Source organism: Vidua macroura, chromosome 2, assembly GCF_024509145.1.
Source record: "Vidua macroura isolate BioBank_ID:100142 chromosome 2, ASM2450914v1, whole genome shotgun sequence".
Classification (NCBI taxonomy): domain Eukaryota; kingdom Metazoa; phylum Chordata; class Aves; order Passeriformes; family Viduidae; genus Vidua; species Vidua macroura.
The window spans coordinates 3,617,880-3,632,820 of NC_071572.1; the positions used below are offsets into that span (position 1 = coordinate 3,617,880).

General features: G+C 47.0%; 1 protein-coding gene across 5 annotated transcripts in view; it reads left to right on the forward strand.

Annotated features, from left to right (window-relative positions):
• Window positions 1-1,120, forward strand: part of SH3BGR (SH3 domain binding glutamate rich protein) — a 28,913-nt gene extending 27,793 nt beyond the window's left edge. For all 5 annotated transcript variants that reach the window (XM_053971208.1, XM_053971206.1, XM_053971205.1 and 2 more), the window contains one exon: window positions 696-1,120. The gene's annotated coding sequence lies outside the window, so the exon portion shown is untranslated. The remainder of the gene's footprint in view (window positions 1-695) is intronic.
• The last annotated feature ends 13,821 nt before the right edge of the window (window positions 1,121-14,941 follow it).

Below are 14,941 nucleotides of genomic sequence, written 5' to 3' on the forward strand. Positions count from 1 at the left end.
AGAGGAGCCTGATGAGAAATATGACTCAGTATAAAATTACTGAAGATAGGCCAAATTTAACACCACAAAAGAGGAAGCACCTGGAAGGCAGAGTTTGTCCTGTACAGATGTGTGAGCACACCAGCACTGCTCAAGTTCTGTCAGCCTGTATTTTGAATTTTAATTTTCAGTTTTTCTCCTTCCTCTGTCCCTTCTCCCCTGCACTGAAATACAGATCAGACAATCACTTACTGGGGAGAAAGTCAAACTTACAAGAGAGTTGGAATTTCCAGCAGGTTTTGCTTTGGGTGATGGGACCTCTTCCTGATCACAGATACAAAGTGCTGTTTCTGGGACCCATAGACTCATGGAATGGTTTGGGTTGGAAAGGACCCTAAAGATGATCCAGTTCCAACCCCCTGCCATGAGTTCCACTATCCCAGGTTTCTCCAAGCCCCATACAACCTGTCCTGGGCTGGATTCCCAGCTGACTCAGACTCTGAGGTAGCTGCCAAAGGTTTCACCAACCAGGTGCAGGTGGGATTTCCCAGCACCTCGACAGGGCAGGAAATCCATCACTTCTTTCATGCTGCCTCTCCCAAATCCGGGTTCATCTGTTGCATGGGAATTAATTCATCACAGCATTGTCCAGAGTTCAAATCTGTAACATCAAAAAAGTGCTGAGTTCTAATTGAATTTTCTTTGTTTTTGTTCAGGAAGCACCAGCTGGAACCACCACACCAAAGAAAAGAAAATCCCTTTCTCAAGCAAAGCACCACTACCTTTTGTGCCTGTATGAACACAAAAAGAGCACAGCCACCACCCTGTCCCACCTGTAACCTTTATATATATATTTGGTATTCCATTAAAATGCTTGTTAAAATGGATCTCATGTCTGACAGATGGTATTTCAGTTAACTGTTATGTGTTGGGATAGTTTTGTCCATGTCACATTTAGACTGTGAGCTCTCCAGGGCAGGAACCAAGCACGCTGCTGCCATTCAGCAGCTGCCTGCACTCACACCACTGACGCCTTCAGAGGAAAAGAAATTCAGCAATGAAAACTGCAAAGAGGCTTCCTGTACACAAGCCATGTGAGTCACTTCTCCCTCAGCTGGCATTTGAAAATGATTGAGGTTCCCATTGTGCAGCAGTTTAAATAAATGTGTTTTCTGTCGTATCTGCTCTTTGTCTGCAAAAGCATTAATTTAAATCTGTGTGGAGATGTTTTCTCCATCCTTAGGGTTGTGGGCTTTACAAAGTCATGGAATCATAGAATCCATCCAACCTGGCCTTGGACAGTTCCAGGGATGGGACAGCCACAGCTTCTCTGGACAACCTCTGCCAGGGCCTCTCACAATAAAGAATTTCTTCCTAATATCTAATCTAACCCTACTCTCTGGCAGTGGGAAGCCATTCCCTGGGTCCTGTCCCTGCATCCCCTGGAAATTGTCTCTCTCCAGCTTTCCTGGGGCTCCTCCAGGCCCTGCAAGGCCACCCTGAGCTCAGCCCAAAGCTTCTCCTGTGCAGGTGAACAATGCCAGCTGTGCCAGCCTTTCCTCCCAGCAGAGCTGCTCCAGCCCTCTGCTCATCCTGGAGCCTCCTCTGGGCTCTCTGCAGCAGCTCCACGTCCTTCCAAAATCATCAGCCTGAGGTGCAGCAGCGGCCAAGACCCAGGGAAATGCACTGTCAGCAGGATGGCAGGGCTTTGCAGCCATACAAACCTGGCTGTGTTGACATCTTGAACAGGTTGTGCAGTCTGGTCTCCGGGAAGACCTGGGGATGTGAGAAATACAGAGAAAACGGCAGCTGGAGAGGATGAAACAGCTGCTCCATGAGGAGGCTGACAGGACTTTTCAGTTTGGAGAGGAAGCCAAGGAAGCTACAAAAAAAATCATAAGGATGAATGCAGAACAGTGAGTCAGAAAATCCTGCAACACCATAATGAAAATTAGCAGACACAATGAAATTAACAGATCGGCTTGAAAGAGAAAAGAGAGAGTATGTTTTTATGCAGTGAGTCAGGAAATTTTGGAATTCGTCATCACAGGATGTTATGGAAGCTGACAATGTCAACGTGAAGGGATTGGGCAATGTCAGGAAGAGGAAGGTCATAATTGGATACTACAGCCTGGAATGTGTCCACAACATCCCGAATCCAAGGAATCACAGATGCTGGTGACTGGGGGCAAAAGGATTTAAATATTGCTATTCCTAAATAGTTTTGCCCATTTCCACTTTCAAAGACTGAGTACCAGCTTAGGTAAGCAACTGATTTTAGCATTTCTTATGTTCCTGCAGGCAATTCCTCTTCCTGGGGAAAATTTTCCCCATCTCACCAGCAGCCGAATCAGGACACCAGTCATTGCTGCAGAGGTTTTGAGCAGAAGGACTTTTGGGAGCATGGTGGACATTATAAACACAGAACTGTTAATCACTTTGGAAATGTGGTAAATCCAACGTGTGCTGTGCCTTGATGTATTCCCAGGCTGCCTGAGCGTCCTGTGGCTGGTGAACCACAAGTTCCACTCTTACCCTCAGAACAAAACCCCTGAGAGTACTCAGGACATCAGGCAGGGCCGCAGCCTTTGGGTTTGAGACAAAACCCTCCACACTTTGCACGTTCTTGCTAAGGCAGAAATTACAGCAGTGATCTTCTGGACAGGGTCTAATCTGGGAGGGAATGTGAGGAATGCTAAGCCTCCCACGTGGGAGGGACGCACTGCCCTGGTCTTCAGCTGGTGACTGGGGTGAAAACAGCAAATGGGGTAGCGAAGACCCTACAGCCAGCACGGAAATTTGGGATCAGCATGTGGTGGCCATCCTTTCTGCCAGGAGAAAAGGAGGCTGTGAGTATGCCAAGGATGAACTGGGGCCGGCTGCTGCTCGGTGGTTTTAGCCATAATGTTAATTCTGCTTACATAAGTTTAATACTTTCTGCAGTAATTTAGTGCAACTGGGCAAAGAATTCAATCTTTCCTGAGCTGCAGCTGAATGAAAATCAGTAGCACAAATTTGTGAGCTATTGGCTTAAATGCACGTGGAGGAATACTGTCTGCATTTATATTTTCCTGTTTCACTGGGAGAAGGCAACTGCAGCTGGTTAGCACAGAGTACTAGCATTCCACAGGCTCCAGGAATTCATGGATGCAAAATCCTTCCAGTGCACCCCAGTTGCACACAAACCAGCAGGCTATTCTTTTTTTTTTTTTTTCGTGGTGACACTTTGGTATGTAAAGCATTTTCCTTGGATGATTGATGCTTGAAACTTCTCGTATCCTGAAACAAGCTAAAATTAGAAAGGCTTCAAGCTATGCTTCCTACAGATCCATATATGTCATAGGATGTGGCTGTTGGCACTTCAGGATGATTGATTGTCAAGTTTCACAGGCTGCTGAAGTGTAAAAGACGTGATTTCGAGTACCATGGCAAGCAACAGAGTGGATAGGGTGAGTCAATTGTTTGTTTTGTGGGAAAATAAATATGAAGTGCTTCACTGTGTTGCTAATAAAGAGTTTGGAATGGCAGGTCCAGAAGGCAACTTGGCCCATAGATGAGAGCACTTCTGAGCCCACAAACTGTGTGAGAGATTTTCTCCTAAGAAAACTCTGTATGAAATTCATTGGAGAGAAATGAAACTGTTCAGGAGCTTTGCCAGGGCAGCACCAGCCCCCAGTCAGGGTTTCTGGCCACTTTTCCAGCCACCACATCCGTTCATCCACCTTCCAAGTAATAAAACTTGCTTACAGTCTTCTCTTTAATGTCAGAATATCAGTGTTAAAGGAGGTAAGTCTGTCTGTCTGCATCCTTTGGCAGCTTTGGGAGGCTGGAAATATGCTTGACATATCATCTGGGAAGCTGAGAACTCAAGGCAGTTACTCCTTCAGGAAGCAGATTGTGAGTTTCAGGTTTGATTCAAATATCCTGAAGGATGCTTGTTGTTCCCATCATTGCCAAGCAAGAAGCACAGGGAGGGAGCAACAAATCTCAGCTGAGGCTCATCTTAATGAGTTTCTGTCTCCAATTAGCTCAGGGGAAAGGAACTCATTGGTTACTCAAGGTGCAGAGTTGGAGGACACAAATCAAGGGCACAAGAGTGGAGGAGTGGAGAACTGTGGTGATGCCTTTCTGTCACTGAGAATTTGGGATCATTTAGGTTGGAAAAGACCCTTGAGACCATTGAATCCAAGCATAAACTAAACACTGCCAATCCCACCACTAAAAAAGCCTCCTTAAGAGGCACATCTTCACTTTTAAATACCTCCAGGGATAAAAGTAGGAAGGAATTGTGGAGAGATGAAGACTGGATCTCTGAGAACAACTGTGACTGCTTTAGAAACCACAGTTTCTTTGAGGCACTGTACCTTTCTCTTTCAGGATGTTTGATTTGTGAGGAATAACTCTGTCACTGGATTTAAGAGAAGTTGAGTTTTGATACCAACTCATCCAAGCCCATTTTTGACCATAGACTACTGTCCTGGTTTGAAAAGACAGGTGTCTGATAAGGAAGGCAGGAACCTCCCTTGAAATAGAAAATGCAAACCCTCGCCCTCCAAATTATTACAATTTTGAAGTTAAGGGGCTCTCAGGCAAAGATATGGGAACAGGAATAACAGTTCTTTACTAGGAAAATAAAAAATATAAATGCAATAGTACAAAAAACAAAACAAACAAACAAACAAACAAAACCCAAAACAACAACAACAACAACAACAAAAAAAAACAAAACAAAAAAAAAACAAAACAAAACCAAAAACAAAACAAAACAAAAACAAAAACAAAACAAAAAAACAACAAAAAAAACCCAAACAATGAAAAACCCTGCCAGAGTCAGAGCAGGCCCTGGCAGGCTGTGGGTCAGGGTGTGGCAGCAGTCCCATTCCATGGGGGCTCAGCCCTCCTGCAGTGCCAGCTGTGCTTCTGCTGGAGCAGGATCCTGGACAAGGCTGGAGTTTTCCTCAGAAGCTCCAGGGCTGCTGGAGATGGGCCTGGGCTTCCTCTGGGAATGCAGTGGGGCAGAAAGCTGCTCCTCTGGGAATGCAGTGGGGCAGAAAGCTGCTCCTCTGGGAATGCAGTGGGGCAGAAAGCTGCTCCTCTGGGAATGCAGTGGGCAAAGGCTGCTGTGGTGTTCCCCAGGTCAGATTGTATCCAGGTAGGAATGCTTGGCTCCTCCCCTGGGCAGAGCATCTCCCCATTGGATGATGGAATTTTCTCAGCCATGCAGGGACACTCACTGGCCATGAACAGAAGATAATTAATAATTAATGGCCCATGGACAGAAGAGATCTCCTGGAGGGAGGATTGGCTGTGGGAAAGATAAAGAAAAAACTGCCCAGTGAACAGCAGAGAACTGCCCCAGCTCTGACAGATGATAATTGAATACACACCCAGCTGAACCTGAGACAACTACCCAGTTAACTTCCTCTCACCTTTGTGAGAAAAGTGAGAAAATATCGCAGAGAATTTGTGGGAATAAAATCAAAGTATCAATGCACTGATGAAAAGATGAAAGCATAACTGCACCTTCATCCTTTGATAAGATGATTTGCTTCTGGGTTGTCCATTCCCCCTTGAAAAATGATGACCTTTTTCCCCCCATCATATTGATATCTGACAGCTATCAAACCTTCTCCTTCACATGGTACTTTCACTGCTTCCTCACCAAACTCTCCTATTAAGCAGCCCGCAGGAGAAATGGCTGAGAATATGCTCACCTTTCACTCCTTTTTGCTCACTGGATGGCCGTGAGGGTCTCCTCCACCTTTCATATTTCTGTGATTTTGTGACGTTTTGAAGCAGAACAGAATTTATCTGTGTTTCCTACTTCGCTGAGAAAGTTTGGAGCATATTTCTGAGACTGCAGAGGCCACTTCCTTACTTATGTAGAGGAAGATGTCACCCAGAGTGGCCTTCCTGCCAGCTAGCTGGGATTTTGCTGAGAGATGTGGAAAAAAACTTAGCACCTCTCCTTCCTCAGCAGTGCAATCCCTCAGGAGAACGTGGCCCCAGAAAAAGAAGCCTGGAGGCACAAAACAATGCAAGAACCTAGAAGAACTTTTTTATGTTTAAGATTTTTTTTTCTCCTTCCTTTTCACTGTAGCACCAGAGTGGAGCTCAGTGGATCAAAGAGAAACCAAATCCCAAAGAAGGGATCTCCATCTCCACAAGAAAGTTCAAGAAAGGAAAAAGGAAAGGAAAGGAAAGGAAAGGAAAGGAAAGGAAAGGAAAGGAAAGGAAAGGAAAGGAAAGGAAAGGAAAGGAAAGGAAAGGAAAGGAAAGGAAAGGAAAGGAAAGGAAAGGAAAGGAAAGGAAAGGAAAGGAAAGGAAAGGAAAGGAAAGGAAAGGAAAGGAAAGGAAAGGAAAGGAAAGGAAAGGAAAGGAAAGGAAAGGAAAGGAAAGGAAAGGAAAGGAAAGGAAAGGAAAGGAAAGGAAAGGAAAGGAAAGGAAAGGAAAGGAAAGGAAAGGAAAGGAAAGGAAAGGAAAGGAAAGGAAAGGAAAGGAAAGGAAAGGAAAGGGGTGGCCTCAAGTTGCACTAAGGGAAGTTTAGGTGGGATATGAGGGAAAATTTATGCAAGGAAAGCATTGTTGAGCACTGGGGTGAGCTGCCCAGGACAGTGGTGGAGTCTCCATCGCTGCAGGGATTTAAAAGCTGCTCAGATGTGGCACTTGGGGACATGGGGCTGTGGTGGCCTTGGCAGCGCTGGGGGAATGGTTGGTCTTGATGTCCTTAAAGGCCTTTTCCAACCTAAATGATTCCATGATTCCAGGGCAGATACCAGGACACATCAGAGCTCAGAGAGTGCAAAGAGAGGGTGAGGGTGGCTGTGGAGTCCTGAGCCCTGAGCTGTGGGGCTGGGGTCACAGCACGGTGGTTTCTGCTCTGCTGAGCTCCAGGATGGGATCCTGGCTGGATGCCATCGTCCTGTCAGTTCCAATTTGCAGTCCCCTGCTCTGGTGGGGCCCAGCAGAGGCTGCAGGTGAGCTGGAGCCATGTGCTGAGCAGTGCTGAGCCCGGACGTTGCCAGCCTGAGCCTTCAAAATCACATTACCCTGATAAAATTTGCAGTCCTGGAGCTCTCCAGGCAGCACCAAGCACAGGAGCTGCCTTCTTTCCTGATGCCCAGCCAGTGTTTCCCTGACCCCTCACCATGGGGATTTTATTGTTTGTTTAATATTTTGTTCTAAAAAAAGTGAAACACCTCCACAATAGGCTCCAAATAAATAAATAAAACAAGCAGGCACATTCTTTTCCAGCCCCACTCTGGCCAGGGAGGACATGGCACTGCACGTGAGTGATTCCCAGCAGTCAGTGATGGAGCAGGAATATTGGCTTTCTGTGGGCTCCAGTACTTTTCCATAAGCATTTGAGTCCTGCTGGATTTTAATGATGGGTCGTGCTGCGCCCAGTTGAAATGGGTTGGACACTGGTATCTGTGTGGTCTTAATCAGATAAATCACTATAAGAAAATTGTATTCAGCTTCTGGCCAGCCTCGGGCTGCTTTTGAGGGAGCTGCCAGTGTGGCCATTCCAGAGACAAATACAGGAGGTGAGGGAAGCAGCTCTTGGAGGGCCGAAATTTGGGTGGGGAGTCACCAGCTGTGCCGTGGTGAGGACACCTCCACCTGATCCCCAGCACTGGGAGGAGGGAGGTTGTGGGGAAGGAGGAAGGACATGCCCAGGGTAGAGAAAACCTCCAAGGGTGGGTCCTGGGACTGTGTTTAACATCAGCCCCAGCCCAGGCTGCCTGTGCCAAAGAAATGTGAACTGGCAGGGAGTTGAGGAGCATTGCCAGTGTGGAGGGAAACAGGACAGAAAGAAGTGCAAGATCCCCAGGTGCAGATACCAGATAAAATTCGGTGGCATGGAGTCCCAGCATCACTTGCTTTGAGGTCTAATAAGAATTTCTGCTAGAAACTGGGATCCTGTCCTCTTAGGATTGGCAGGAGGCAGAATTTTGTGTGCACAGGTTTGTCTCCAAGCTGTGGGGAGCTGTAATGTGATGCAGCCGTGGCAGAGAGGAATGTGATGAGTAGCTGTCCCAAGGAGTTATTTTCAGAAGTAAAGGGGATACCTAGTCACATTGCAAAGCACTGCCCTGGCACCTCCTTTGGGCCAGGTCCTGTGCAGTGTTTTAATCCTGACCAAAAAGGTTCAATCCACACTGAAGAGATCAGGGAGAAGAAATTCCAATTATCTCGGTCTGGCACTGTCCAATTTATGAGAGGAGGCAACAGGACCTTGGTTGGTGTAGAGCAGCAACATTTCCAAATTGGAAATTCCCAAAAATGGTGGATAATGAAAGTTGTTTCATACTCAGGAATAGAGAAAACATAAAGCTGGGGAAGGAACTTATTCCAGAGGAAGGGGCAATAACATCTCTTTGGTAGATGTGCACTGAGTACTGCAAGAGTCAGGAGGAACAAGGGATGCAAAGCAAGGACAGACAGCAAATATTGGGTGTGCAGGACCTGCAGCATGCCAGAGGCACCTGGAAAGAGGGAATTCAGCCAGCGCTAAATGTCCTTAGCAAATGATCCTGCACTCCTGTTCTCAGCAGTGCGTTTTTAACCCGTGGTGATCTTTGCCCAGCTGTTACTATTCCAAACCTCAGCATCACCCTCTTGCCTAAGAGGAAGAGCTAAAAACACAGATATTTTGGTGCCTGCTGCCTGAAGGGGGGCGTGTTGAAATCGTGTCTGCTACAGCTCGAAGATCAGAGAGCCGGGCAGACACTCGATCCCTGTGGCGTCAGCGCCGGGATAATCCCTGGGAGGTGACGGAGCCTCTCTGGGTGAGGGACAGAGGACAGAGCCCACCCCAGAGCGCCCAGGCTGGCAGCAGGGCTTAGCCACATGCCACAGATGAAGGGCAGAGACTCCTGCAGGGTGCCCTGGCCGGCTGTGTTTTTGGTTTCCAAATTAGATGCTGAGCCGGCGGCAGAAACTCGGGAAGTTCTGCCTTGCTTGGGGCCATCACCTGTGGGATTGTGTCCCTGTGGCCCCACAGGTGAGAGCCCACCTGCAGAGCTGCCCCAGCCCTGTCCCAGCACAGGGAGGAGCTGGAGCTGCTGCAGAGAGCCCAGAGGAGGCTCCAGGATGAGCAGAGGGCTGGAGCAGCTCTGCTGGGAGGAAAGGCTGGCACAGCTGGCATTGTTCACCTGCACAGGAGAAGCTTTGGGCTGAGCTCAGGGTGGCCTTGCAGGGCCTGGAGGAGCCCCAGGAAAGCTGGAGAGAGACAATTTCCAGGGGATGCAGGGACAGGACCCAGGGAATGGCTTCCCACTGCCAGAGAGTAGGGTTAGATTAGATATTAGGAAGAAATATTTTACTGTTAGGGTAGAAGGCACTAGAACAGGTTTCCTAGAGAAATTTTGGATGCCCTATCCCTGGAAGCATTTCTCAGTGACATTCTCAGTTTTCTTTCTTTCTCGCAGAAAGAAAACCTCAACAGCTGCCTTTTGGTCAGAAACTATGACTCCAGCAGAAGGTTTGTTTTTTTTTTTCCTGTGAGTTGGATGAGCTTTTTGTACAAGTCATTTCCTCTAAAGGAGTTAGATTAGAAAAGAAAGGTTCCACAAAAGCAAAAGTCAGTGACCTTCTTATATTTTGCCTGATTTTTTTTTTTTTTTAAATAAAGAAGTGTTTCCCCTTTTTCTTTGTGTGCAAGGGCTGGGAGACGCCCTTTGTGTTGAGAAGATGCCAAAAAGAGAACTTCTAATTTCCAAAGCTTAGCCATGCAAACCCAATAAAAGACTCCAGAGTGTCCAATTGCTTCAAGAGCTGATGGTTTAATATCTGAAGCCCAACACTAACTTGACTCCCTAAAAACAGGGACCTGATTTAGTGGGCGAGAGGAAACAAGGACAGGTATATTTACTGCTCATCTATGTTTTACTGCCCTGTATGAAAGATTAATGAGCTCTGAACTTGTGGGCAGGCAGTTTTCCTGGCCTGACTTACACAAAAAAGGAGCTGGAGGGGGTTATGACAGCCATGTGTCTGGGTGAGCACAGCACACCCTGATCTGGGTGGGTCATGAAAAAAAAGAGGGGTTGAGAGGGGGAATATAAACTAGAAACCAGATAAAATGCTTATAAGCAGAGCAGCTTGTACTATCTGCAGATATATATATATATATATATATATATATATATATATATATATATATATATTTAATATTCTTTTCATAGAATCACAGAATCATTGAGGTTGGAAGAGACCTCCAAATTTACCCAGTCTCACTATCAACTCAGAGCCACCAAAATCAACCCTGAACCACATCCCCAGGTGCCACCTGGGGAATTCAGACACCTCTTGAGCACTTCCAGAGCTGGCAGCTCCACCACGTCCCTGGGCAACTCATTCCAATGCCTGACCACTCTTCCAGGGAAAAACTTTTTTCCTTATATCTAATCTGAACTTCCCTGGGCAGGACTTGAGGCCATGTCCTCCCATTCTTTCACTTGAGAATCATTTTTCATGTTTAAGAAATGCCATTCATGTAGAGTGACCTGGCAAGGAAGCCCCCAGAAATAAATCTATAAACACTCAGCTGGACACTGCCCTTGTGGGGGACACCTTGGAGCTCGTGTTTCATGGGGCAGAGTGGAAGAGGGATGAAGTAAAACACAAAAGCTGTGGCTACCCTGGCTGCAAGATGACCTGAACTCTGTAAGGGAGCAAAGATTGGGGCTCTTCAGCTTGGTGTTTGAGCAGGGTCTGCTCCACCAGCCATTTATTTTATTTAGTGACTCTTACATTTACCCAGGGGGTCCCCCTGTGCAAGGTGAGGGAGGCAAGCACCAGCCCAGGGTGCAGAAATGAGGGAGATCCTCTCCAGAACCAGACATCCTTCACAGAGGGAATGTTGGTCACAACAACCCCAGGGAGCTCCAGGCTGGGCAGAGGGGCTGGAAAGCTGGGAAAGGCCCTGGGGGTGCTGGTGCCAGGGGCTGGACACGAGCCCAGGGGTGCCCAGGGGGGCAAGAGGCCACTGGCAGCAGGGCTGGGTGAGGAATTGTGTGTCCAGCAGGAGCAGGGCAGGGATTGTCCCTCTGGGCTGGCTCTGAGAGGCCCCTCGAGGGCTGTGTCCAGTTCTGGTCCTGCAGGAGAGACCTGGAGGGGCTGGAGTGTGTCCAGGGCAGGGAAGGGAGCTGGGAAGGGGCTGGAGAATTCCTGAGGGAGCTGGGAAGGGGCTGAGCCTGGAGAAAAGGAGGCTTGGGGGGACCTTGTGGCTCTGCACAGCTCCTGCCAGGAGGGGACAGCCGGGGGGGTCGGGCTCTGCTCCCAGGGAACAGGGACAGGAGGAGAGGGAACGGCCTCAGGCTGGGCCAGGGCAGGCTCAGCTTGGCCAGCAGCAGGAATTTCCCCATGGAAAGGCTGCTCAGGCCTTGGCAGGGGCTGCCCAGGGAGCTTTGCAGTGCCCATCCCTGCAGGTGTTCCCTGGAGGTGGCACTCAGAGCTCTGGGCTGGGGACAAGGTGGGGATCAAAGTTTGGACTGGATGATCCTGGAGGTCTTTTCCAGCCTCAGTGATTCCATGTTCTGTGCTTTAGCAGCAGCTGGAGCACACAGCGATGGCACCTTTGGCATGGGGGGTTTCAGCACTGCAGCTCCTGCAGGAGCTGCCTCTCCCCTCCCTCAGGGTCACATCCCCTGCTCCAGCCGGGATCCTCACCCACCAGTGAGGATGGGTACCACCCATCCCTGCCCCAGGTACCTGACAAACCCTCAAGAAGCACAGAAAAAAAGTCAGAAGCTGACCACAGAGTAGATCTGAGGTGTGAGTTAAACCCCCAGGAAATCATGGAGAAGATGGACATGTGGTTGAGCAATACCCACTGTCACCCACCTGAAAAAAATAAATCAATCCAAAACCCAAACCAGAAGAAAAAGGGGTTTTTTTTAATGTATAAATATTTACAAAGCATTGATAAGTATTTGTGGAGTCAGGGGTATTACTCAATTTACAAAACCACTGCAAAAAATACTTTGAGGGAACAGAAAATTGTGGGGTAGAGCAAGTGGATGGACAACTGTACTGACAAACATGGTTTCCCCTAAAAAAAAATAGGGTAAAATTTACAATTTTATTTCTGATGCTGACATGGCAAGATGTTATAGATCAGTTCCAGATATAAGAAATAAGATAAGAATATAACTATAAATAGTATAAATATAAATTAGAATATAAATAAGAAGTAAATGTTCACCAAATGGCATTTTTTTCTTTTGTGAAAAACATGTTTCACTCCTTGGAATTCATCTTGAAACCGAGTGGAAACATTTCAAAGAGTCACAATATCAAAAATATTTCATTTCTATTGAGCTTTTAGGAGAACTTTTTTGAATTTCCAATTTCTTTGAAGGCAATATTGTGTCACATTTCCTTTGCATCCCATTTTATACCAATGCCGTGCCCAGCAGCAGATGAACTCGTGATCAGCTGAATTTGGAGCCTTCTGCTCTACACAGGGCTCTGCAGGACATGTGCAAGGCAGGGTGGGCTTTACTTTTTAAATTTGGAAACTTTGGTATACTTGGTTTCAACCCAAATGACCTGAAACTTCCCCACTGACAAGCCCTTGTTTTGAGCCAGATTAAAAAATATTCCATTTGGACACCTTCCCCTTGGCTTTTGCTCTCTTGCTGGCCCAGAACAAGAAGAGGCTGATAAAAAATAATAAAAGAAGCACATTGAACTCAGCAGCTCAGAAGGGTCCATTCGTCAGAGGCATAACTGAGTGAACATTTTTGGCACTACAATCAGGCTCCATCACAAGCTCCACCGCCAGATAAAGGCGCTCCCATCAGCCAGGAATGAGAAAACATCGGAGGCAGATGAGGCTGGGAGGGAAGGAGAGGGAGCTTTGGCAAACCTGGCCTGCAGTCCTTGTTCCTCGGGGGTCACAGCCTTGGCTGGGTGCTGTCCTTCCCTCGGGGGGTAAGGGGACAGAGCTGTGCCCTTTCCCCGGGGGAGGCTGCAGATTCCCTGCTCCCAAAGAGGGTCCCAGGCATGGATTGCTCCGTGCTGCTCCTGCAGCAGATCCCAAAGCCTGGGCTCCATCCTCTGACCTGCACAGCTCCAGGGTGACCCTTCATGACTGCCTCACTACTGACCCTTTCCCTTTTCCTCTCCCTTTCCCTTTCTCTTTCTCCTTTTCCCTTTTCCCCTTTTCCACTTTTTCATTTTTTTTTTTATTTTTTCCTTTTTCCTTTTTTTTACTTTTTACCTTTTTTCCTTTCTTCCTTCTTTTCCCCCCTTTCCCTTTTTCCCTTTCCTTTTTTTTCCATTTTCCCTTTCTTTTTTTTTTCCAATTTCCCCTTTCCCCTTATCTCTTTCCCTTTCTCTTTTCCCCTTTTCCTTTATCTATCTCCCTTCCACTTTTTCCCTTCCCCCTTTTTCCTTTCCCTTTTCCCCTCTTCCTTTTTCCCTTTCAATTTTTCCCTTTTCCCCATTTTTCCTTTCCCTTTCCCCCCTTTCCCTCTGTTTCCATTTCCCTTTCCTTTTTCCTTTTCCTTTCCCTTTCCCTCTTCTTTTCCATTTCTCTTTTTTTCTTTTTTTTTTTCAAGGTTTTTTTGCCAACAGAGAAAAAAAAAAAAACAAACAACAAACAAACAAACAAAACCCCCCCAAAAAAAACAACCAACCCCACAAACACATGGGAAGCCTTCACAACCTTCCACTTGACTGTGCAGTGGGCAGGGACAAAAAAAAAATAATCTGCTTTCCTTATTCTTTCAGGCAGAAGGCCTGGAGCATGTGATTTGATTCCCATCACTGCCAGGGCAGTGCCTGCTGGCAGAGAGGGCAGTTCTGGGGGGCTCAGGGGGTCACTGGTGCCCAGGGCAGGCATGGACACCTTCAGCTGTGTCCAGTCCCTGTCCCTGCATGCTGGATTAAGCCCTTTTCTGACTCAGAGATGGGGCAACTGAGAGGCAGTTAAAATACTTTTATCCTGTTTTTAGTTTCATTTGGAGGGTGAGACAATACAGGTGTTACAATTCACGTTATCACAACCAGAAGCCAACTATTTCCTAATTGCAATATACTATAAGTGTTTCTTGGCCTATCAGTTTCTGCTACACCATGCTGAAAATCTAAAATTTCTCTTCGTGGGTCTTGCTACAATGCATCTTTCACAGTTCTATTTCTCTAAAGTATCTAGTCTTTTTTTATAAGGCCATTCTTCGAAACTTGTTTTTAGTTCAATTTCTCTTTTAACAATGTCTGTCCTATTCTATGGTGTTTTTAAGGCAGTGTTTTTTATTTCAAGCTTTGTATACAGATGAGTCTTCTGTCAGGTTTTGAGAATTTTCTACAAATCCATTTCCCACACCTGCAGAATGTTTCTCACCAGATTTGCCAAGGGCTCCTTCCAGGAGAGCTCCAGGCAGCGAGGGCGAGGTTGTGCTGCACTTTTCTGGTGGCCCCAGCATTTCACAACCTGCACTGCTTATTGAAACAAGCCACATGCCTTAGTTAAATCCTGAATGGCTCCAAGCCTAATCCCCAAATGCCAAAGGAGGGATGTGGGAAGGGCTGGTGGCACTGGAGAGCACCAGTGCCACGCTCTCATCCCTGGTGCTCTGCCGGGCGCTGGCCTCGGGCTTGAGGAGGAGCCAGCAATGGAAGTGAAGGGAAGAGTTAAGGGGACTCATATTGGAAAAATGTGGCAAACCCCGGCTCAGGGAAGAGATGATGATATCTGGCTCCAGATCAGGAGGCTGAAGGACAGCTTTATTAAAACTATACTGTATTACATTAATATACTATTTAAAGAGAGACTATCCTATTCTACACACTTACTTCTTACTTACCTCTCTAACTCACTCAAACTCGTGACTCTGCTGAGAGCCCGAGCCACAGCTGGATCCATTGGTCACTGACCCCAAACAACCTTCACCAGAATCCAACCCAGCAATCACTGCAGGTGAACAATCTCCACACCACATCCCACATG